Source organism: Galeopterus variegatus, unplaced genomic scaffold, assembly GCF_000696425.1.
Source record: "Galeopterus variegatus unplaced genomic scaffold, G_variegatus-3.0.2 Scaffold2010, whole genome shotgun sequence".
In the NCBI taxonomy this organism is placed as follows: Eukaryota; Metazoa; Chordata; class Mammalia; order Dermoptera; family Cynocephalidae; genus Galeopterus; species Galeopterus variegatus.
Genome location: NW_007728121.1, coordinates 309,920 through 318,290, shown reverse-complemented (window position 1 = coordinate 318,290; position 8,371 = coordinate 309,920). Strand labels below are relative to the sequence as shown.

The 8,371-nt window shown below is 41.0% G+C and overlaps 1 protein-coding gene and 1 long non-coding RNA gene across 3 annotated transcripts in view; both read left to right on the top strand.

Annotated features, from left to right (window-relative positions):
• Nucleotides 1-61, top strand: part of LOC103596435 — a 976-nt gene extending 915 nt beyond the window's left edge. The window contains exon 2 of the long non-coding RNA XR_551047.1: nt 11-61. This is a non-coding gene — a long non-coding RNA (uncharacterized LOC103596435). The remainder of the gene's footprint in view (nt 1-10) is intronic.
• KCNQ5 (potassium voltage-gated channel, KQT-like subfamily, member 5) overlaps nt 1-8,371 on the top strand; it is a 69,017-nt gene that overhangs the window by 9,862 nt on the left and 50,784 nt on the right. The gene's annotated exons all lie outside the window — the stretch shown is intronic.

Sequence of the window (8,371 nt, the reverse complement as noted above, 5' to 3'; positions counted from 1 at the left end):
AATATGTAAGGTCTTATCTACATGGGTTTGATTACAGAAACTAATAAAGTATTCTCTAAATTATGGGAAAAAAAGAATTTTTTTCTCTCCTTTCTTTTGTCACATCATTTCCATGAGACAGTGAACACAGACCTAACTTCTTGAATTTCAGAAGGACAAAGTAGGTGAAGGAAAAACTAGGCAAACATAAATAAGTTGGCATTTCAATTGTATTACTCCTCACATGTGGTCACACATGCATTTCCTGTCCCCACCCCACTCAGGGGACACTGGTGCAGTTCCCTTCCCCTCTACCTTCTCAGCAGCCCCATGGCGCCTTGCTCCTGAAGCTGTTTTCCTTGGCTCCTTCCTTTTGAACTTATGGTAACTGACAGGTCTCCCAGGAAAATAGCAAAAGAGCAGACCCTCAAGTCCTCTTGAAGGTGGCCACTTCATCCTTTCCCTCTCTCTAACCTCTGAGTCCTAGGCCACCAGTCTACCACCTTTGTTTGAGACTGTCAGTTTACGATCACCAAGAATCCCAACAGAAAGGAAGAATTTTCATGCCAATAGTTTTGACAACTGTCCTGAACGACCAATCTCCTGTAACCATAACAGGATATTTTCTTCCAAGGGATATAAATCACCAACTATAAGCATTTCATATTTGACTAATTTATGCACATGGGTTTTGATCTTATACTAATCCGCTTTCAAACTTATCTTCCAATGGCATCTTCTTTCCTCATGTTCTTCTCAGTCTCCCCGATTGACGTTTTTGGTGTTTCCATAAAATGCCAAGCACTGCACTGCACTTAAGATTTTTCCTGACGTTCCATAATGACGGCCCAACTTCAACCAGAAATTGATTATAATTTTCCATATGATGCTTCCTGGCACTTTCTGAAATTGCCTGACAATGACTCTGCATTGTGTTGACAGAAATAATTCTTGTTAAAGCAGTATTCTATTAGAGATCTACTTAACCTGATTGTACACGTTCCTGGCCTGGAATTCTGACTGGGGAGTACACCCATTCCTGTCAGCTCCATTTGTAACAAAACCTGAGGGTTTTCTTATTATCTTTGTTCTTAATGATAAGAACAAAAGGATTTATTAATGACTGGATCTAAACTCTGGAAATTTACACTCCATATTTCTCTCTATTTTCAACTTGTTAGCATAATCTGTGTAAAAGCCTACAAAGGGTATTCAGTAGGATTCTAAAACACACTTTCAGTTCTGCACTGAGTTGTTGGAGAAAACCATTATCTGAAGGACTTGTCTCAGTTCTGGTCCACAGGTGTCTTTTTTCTTTATTGTCCAGGTTCTCCATTCATTCAGTCAGCCATTCCTTCATTCAAAGACGTATCCTAGTCTTCTCCTGTGTACCCTACACTGTTCTTGTTCCTCTAGGATCTGTTTCTGTGTTCCAAGGCTCTTATTACTATAGGGGTGAGAACGGGGCTTCCCAATCTCTGTTATTAATGACTGGATCTAAACTCTGGAAATTTACACTCCATATTTCTCTCTATTTTCAACTTGTTAGCATAATCTGTGTAAAAGCCTACAAAGGGTATTCAGTAGGATTCTAAAACACACTTTCAGTTCTGCACTGAGTTGTTGGAGAAAACCATTATCTGAAGGACTTGTCTCAGTTCTGGTCCACAGGTGTCTTTTTTCTTTATTGTCCAGGTTCTCCATTCATTCAGTCAGCCATTCCTTCATTCAAGGACGTATCCTAGTCTTCTCCTGTGTACCCTACACTGTTCTTGTTCCTCTAGGATCTGCTTCTGTGTTCCAAGGTTCTTATTACTATAGGGGTGAGAACGGGGCTTCCCAATCTCTAGTTATAGTCTCCAAGTGACTGAGTACTAGATTTCTGAAAGCAGCTTTGTCTTAATTCATTTGGGCTGCTATAACAAATGTGCCATGGACTGGGTGGGTATAAACAACAAATATTAATTTCTCACCGTTCTGGAGGCTGGAAATCCAAGATCATGGTGCTGGCAGATTCCACATCTGGTGAGGGTCACTTCCACATGGTGGAAGATGTGAGGCATCGCTCGGATCTCTTTTGTAAGGGCCCTGATCCCATTCATGAGGACTCTGCCCTCATGGCCTAGTCACCTCCGAAGGGCCCCAGCTCTTAATACTATCACCTTGGGGTTACGGTTTCAAACTATGAATTTTGGGGGGACACAAACATTGAGACCATAGCAGTTTGCTTCTTCCATTACTTTTTGTGAGATGCCTGTTCCTAGTTCTTAGTTACAGGGGAAATGCTTTTCTATTTTGATGGGACTAGAGTTTTCTCCCTGGCTTTCTACTCTAAGCCAAGTGTTCTTTATATTGTAGAATATGATTTCTGTGAGATTTCTCCAGGTTCTGCCCCAATGTTTGTTGTCACCCTACAATGATAGAGAAAAAAATTTTTTTCCTGTGGGTAAAAAAAAAAAAAAAAACAGCTCCCTGCTTTACCTGTAAATGGATTCCACCTCCTCTCTTCCAGCAAAAATTAATCTTCCAGGGGCCAGCCTGGTGGCGCACTGCTACAGTGCGCCGCTTGGGAGCGCAGTGGTGCTCCTGCCGAGGGTTCGGATCCCACATACAGACCGGCCGCTCACTGGCTGAGCGAGGTGTGGGAGCAACACCGAGGGTTGCGATCCCGTTGCCGGTCCCGGTCCGGTACGGGCATGACACTGAGGGTTGCGATCCGTTGCTGGTCACGAAAAAAGACAAAAAGGAAAAAAAAAATTAAGCTTCCAAATGACCTTTGAGTACAACTCAAACCATACCTGTTGGCTTCCATAGATCCAGGTTTCACTGAGAAACCTGGGGTTATAAACTGGTGCTCTGTATTTTGTTTCAGCAGCAAAGTGTGTACATGTGTACATTGGTGCTTTAAAATGAAGCTGAATGCTGTATTATGTACTGTTACACAACAAATTACTCCTAGTCTAATGGTTTAAAACAATGCACACTTCCAATCTCACACTTTCTGTAGTCAGGAATCTAGCAGCAGTTTAGCTAAGTGGTTATGGCTCAATGTATTAGTCCATTTCTGTTGCTTATAACAAAATACACAGAACTGGGTTTTTTTATAAAGAAAACAAAATTTATTGCTTAAAGTTTCAGAGGCTAGGAAGTCCAAAGCCAAGAGAACAGATTTGCTTAAGACTTTGGTGATGGTGACAGTGATGCAGGAGTCTCACATGGCAGAAAACGGCAGAGCAGAGAGAAAAATAGTTCCTCATGCACTCTCCTTTTAAAGCCCTTAAAACCACTCCCCAACCACCATTATTAATCCATTCACGGCATGGTCCTACAATCTAATCACTTCTTCAAGGCCCCACCTTTCAGTTAACACAATAGGGTTTCCCACCCTCAACAGTTACAGTGGGGATTTAAGCTTCAATGAGGTTGGAGGGCATCCAGTCTATAGCATCCAAAGTCTCTCATGAGGTTGCATTGCAGTCAAGCTCTCGGCTAGAGACACAGTCATCTCAAGGCTGAATAGGGAGAGGATCTGTCTCCAAGGTCACTCGAGCATTTGCTAGCAGGCCTCATTTCCTTGCCACTTCATAGGTTGCCTGAATGTCCACATGACATGCAGCTGGCTTCCCCCAGAGAGAACAGAGAGAGCACATGCTCGAGAGAGGAAAGGCAGAAGCTACAGTCTTTTATAACCTTTTACAACCTTTTATAAAAGACAGAATCTACAGTCTTTTATAAACTAACCTCAGAAGCGAGGTCTTCCATATGCTAGTGGTCACACAGACCAACCCTGGTACAACATAGGAGGGGACTGTATTAGGGGGTAAATACCAGGAGGTGGGAATCATTGAGGGCCATCTCAGAGGCTGGCTACCACAAATGCCTTTAAATCAGATGTGTCTCAAGTAGCAGATTTCCACCACTCCCTGTTGTATTTCCAGTAACCCCAGCACCCAATTTCCCATCATTTTCAAGCATTTCCATTGCCTACCTGCCTCTAAAGGCAATAGAGTTTGTGACCTCTGGTTCTTTGTATTATATCTCAAAAAAACAATCATGTCCTGGCCCTCAACCTTGATCACATTATAGGAAGATGGTTATATTCTATTCTTAGTGCAGCCTTTCAAAGGGAATATTAACAAAATATTGAACATATGATTACAGCAACATAAAATAAAATAAAATGAGGGTGCAGGAAACCAGCTAGTCAGTTGCAAAACCAAAGTGTTCTAATTTCTAACCCAGCACTCTTTCTTGTACAATGTATGGCCCCTCTTCAGCTGCTTCAGAAGGTTGAAGATATGTTCTCGGTTGCTTCAAAGGGCAGAACCAGAACCAAGAGGCATGCAGTACCAATTTTTAGTTCAATGTAAGACAGCTTGGCAATGAGAGAACCCACACCAATAGAATGGGTTCCATCACTGAAAGCATTCAAACCAAACTTGGCTGATCAATAGTCAGGGATTCTGGTAAACCCAGACAACCCCTAAGAAATTTTCTTTCAAACCTGAGTTTCTAGAATCTGCTCTTCTAGCCTATTGGAAAGCCACTTCTTTAGCCATTACCTCTTATCCTCGCTGGCAATTCCAAACTGAGAAATGGAAGAAGGAGGAATGCCAGGGATGAGTTTCCTGTCATTACCCTAGTTTCCTGTCTCTTTAACACAGAGAAAATTGCTTCCCATTGCTTCTTACCTCTCGTGAGTCCCACTCTGTCTTTTCCCTTTCCACAGTCAGCACAGCCCTTAATGTCCTGAGAAGTGTGTCAAGTGTATCTCACCTATCAATGTGTATGCCCTATAGTGGATCACTCACAGAATTTGAGTAAGCCCTCAACTGGTGGATTCCAAATGAAATCAGCAAGTATTTGAGGACTGCTACTTAGGGCCAGCATTTTCCTAGGCATTTAGGAGCAGTGAGTAGACATAATAACCACCATCTCAAGGAACTTGCCGTTTGCCTCTAAGTCTACCACTCCAGCCCCACCCTGTTTACAGTATTGATTGGCACCAGCAAAAACAAAAGGCATCATCCCCACTCTTCAGACTTCACATTTTTCAAAAATAATCTGTGGGTGACCTCTGAAATTCGCACAAAATAAGCACAAAGTTAACCATTACACAAATCACCAAATTTAAGCTATATTTAAGAGAAGCACTTTTCAGTGGCACGGTGATTTTTCAGTCATATATCTCAAATTATTTCCTTCAAAGGTACATTTAGTTGTCTGCACAAAGAGAAACCAATATGACACAATTTTTAAATTATATTTAATCGCTCTCATGGTGTGCTCTGCTTGGTAAAGAAGACGAAAAAGGTTAGGTAAAGGCCAGGATCCTTTCTCTGCAATGGACAGCTGACATAAGAAAAAGATGTTACCCAGGCCTTGACTTTTGCAATCTGCAGTACAAAATTGTCCCAAATTCCTTTTATTTTATTTTCAACATTTAATCTTTCTTAGCTTTTCTTCCCTTGCCATCTTTCTTTTCTGTTGCCACATATGATGCATAACAGCAGTTCCTGAACTCCAAACATGTAGAAACCTGAGAGGAGTACTGCCTGGGGAAAGTTAATCTTCTGTCTCCAGTTACAAATAAACATTTTTACATAGAAACCTTAATTCCCACCACTATGAGATTTGCATCTTTCATTAACCTGATGGAGTAGCAACTGGTATACCATCTCATTCTGTTGGAATTAGTGACTAATCATTCCTAAAATTGTTTTGAACCTGTATTCCCATGATTTTGTGTTTTGATTGAAAATTTTCATAACCCATATCTCCTTACATTTGTATCAGTTTTCTGTTCTTGCATAACTAACCCCTCTCCCCACTTTTAATAACTTAAAACAGTAACCATTTATTTAGCCCACAATTCTCTTAGGCAGTTCTTTTTTTTTTTTTTTTTCTTTTTAAAAAATGACCGGTAAGGGGATCTTAACCCTTGACTTGGTGTTGTCAGCACCACGCTCAGCCAGTGAGCGAACCGGCCATCCCTATATGGGATCCGAATCCGGGGCCTTGGTGTTATCAGCACCGCACTCTCCCGAGTGAGCCACCGGGCCGGCCCCTCTTAGGCAGTTCTTTTGGTCTTGGCTGAACTCATTCATACTTAGTGATCAGCCACTGGGTAGGCTGGGGGCTGACTGCCCTAAGGGGGTCTCAGTTGGAATTATTCACCTCTGTTCCACATGGTCTCTCACCCTCCAGCAGGTTGGGCTGGTTCACATGGTGATGGTGGGTTCCCAAGGGCAGTACAAATGGAAACTTCAAGACCCCTTGAAGCTCAGGCTCAGATTATCAAGCCATAACATCCTCTGCATCCCGTTGGTCAAAGCAAATGACAAGAACAGCCCAAATGCAAGAGGCAGGGAAAGAGACTTCACCTCTCAAGGAAAGGAGCTGAAAGTGCTGTGGCCATATTGCAATCTACCATCCCAGTCATTTGTAGCTTACTCACTTTTAATATTTTCAACATCTTATTGGTTCTACAAAGACAGTGTTAGTGTCTGATTCATTTTGTATTCCTCCCTTCCCTTCCAGAGTTTAACAAGGAAAACACTTAATATATGTAAGGCATTGACGAGGCATTTTCTATCTATTAGCTTATTTCATATGCACATAGCCATTTTGCAGATAAGGAAATTGAGGCTCAGGAAATGTAAATAACTTGCCTAGGCAGATCAGTCTAAATGCCAACACTGAAATTTGAAATTGCACTTCGGTCTAATTTCAAAGCTTTTCATGTTCTACCATGCTGCTTTGTATGTTTTCTTCTGTATAATTCATATCACAAATGAATTTAGTATAAATCAGCTACATGTTTAGTGTTAGTCAAATGATTTATTATATTCTTTTTTCAGTAAATGTGGCAAATCTGCTCAATTCATGCCCCTTTATCACTGTATACACTACAAATATTCTCTCTCTATCCCTTCAGATGTCAATTAAGGTAATGCACTAGTAATTCCCATTTTTTTTGAAAGTGGCACTTGCTTTGCCTTCTTTGGTTAAGCTAGTCCAAATGATATCGTGGTTGACACATTGGCATTTCTTGGCAATATCACTGATAGCCAAATAAGAGTTGAAAGTTGAGGAAAAAAATTACCAGATCTATTTAGAATTCCCCAACAGATTTGATAAAATAACAATGCAGATTTGTCATTCTGCAGTTTGTCAGGCCATTATAAAGCATGACTGCTTTGATTAAGGTCAGATGTCTCTGAATATGTTTCAAAGGAAACCGATCTCATCCCTGTACAGACAGGATTAAATAAGTCCCTCTCAGTCATTTTGCCGTTGATTCCGAATGTTTCTCCCTAAGGTGAAGTGCTGTCTGTCTTAGTCTACAAAGTTAAGAGAGATTAATCAATCTCTTCTAATTTGACCCAATCCAATTGTATTACTGCCGTGTGGAAGAATGCCTGATATGCTGTCAGGTGTGCAGCAACAACTGTCTCAGTGATCCAAATGTGGCTGGCCTTGTGGCTTTGCCAGGATTACCCTGACATTTGCTCTAATAAAGGCAGTCCTTCTAGACAATGAATTTACCTTGCTTTTGTTACAAATTCCTTGATGATTTACTAGAAAAATCTGTAGAAATTGGTTTTTGTCTGTGTAAGTAAAAAAAAAGATGTTTTCACAAAGCTGTGACTTTTATGTCTTTGTTTTCAATTGGGAAGATTCATAGTACTTTGAGTACGATAAGTTCTCAAGGAATTTTTTATGAAAATTGAATTAATCAGACTCAGTGGTTTTAGGTACATGGTTTGGGAGTAAAAGAGAATTTGTTTCAAATCCAGCTCCTCCACTAGTCTGGGTGAGATGAGGCAAGTGACTTAATATCCCTGCATGTTAGTTTGTTTTTCTCTCTCAAGTAGCAGGAAATTATTCTACAAACAGGGTGATGTGAGTAATATTGAGATAAAATGTGTGTAAAATTTTTATACAATGCCCAGCACAGAATAGGTGCTCAATAAATGGAATGTACTATTATTTATTAATTCATTAATAATAATTTTTGCATTAATTTTAATGAGTTAAAGTCCCGGGCTTGATTTATTTGCATGGTTTCATCTTCCCTTCTTCCAGTACTTGATGGCGATTTTTATCTGTGGTAAATGGAAGGTTAAAAGTTAAATGCTCTGGGCCGGCCCGGTGGCGCACTGCTACAGAGCGCCGCTTGGGAGCGTGGCGGTGCTCCCGCGGAGGGTTCGGATCCCACATACAGACCGGTTCCCGCTCACTGGCTGAGTGAGGTGCGGGCGCGACACTGAGGGTTGCGATCCGTTGCTGGACACGAAAAAAGACAAAAAGGAAAAAAAAAAAAAGTTAAATGCTCATCCACACTTTATCCTTTTATTCCTTGGAGTTTGAAGAGTCCTTATGTTAAATC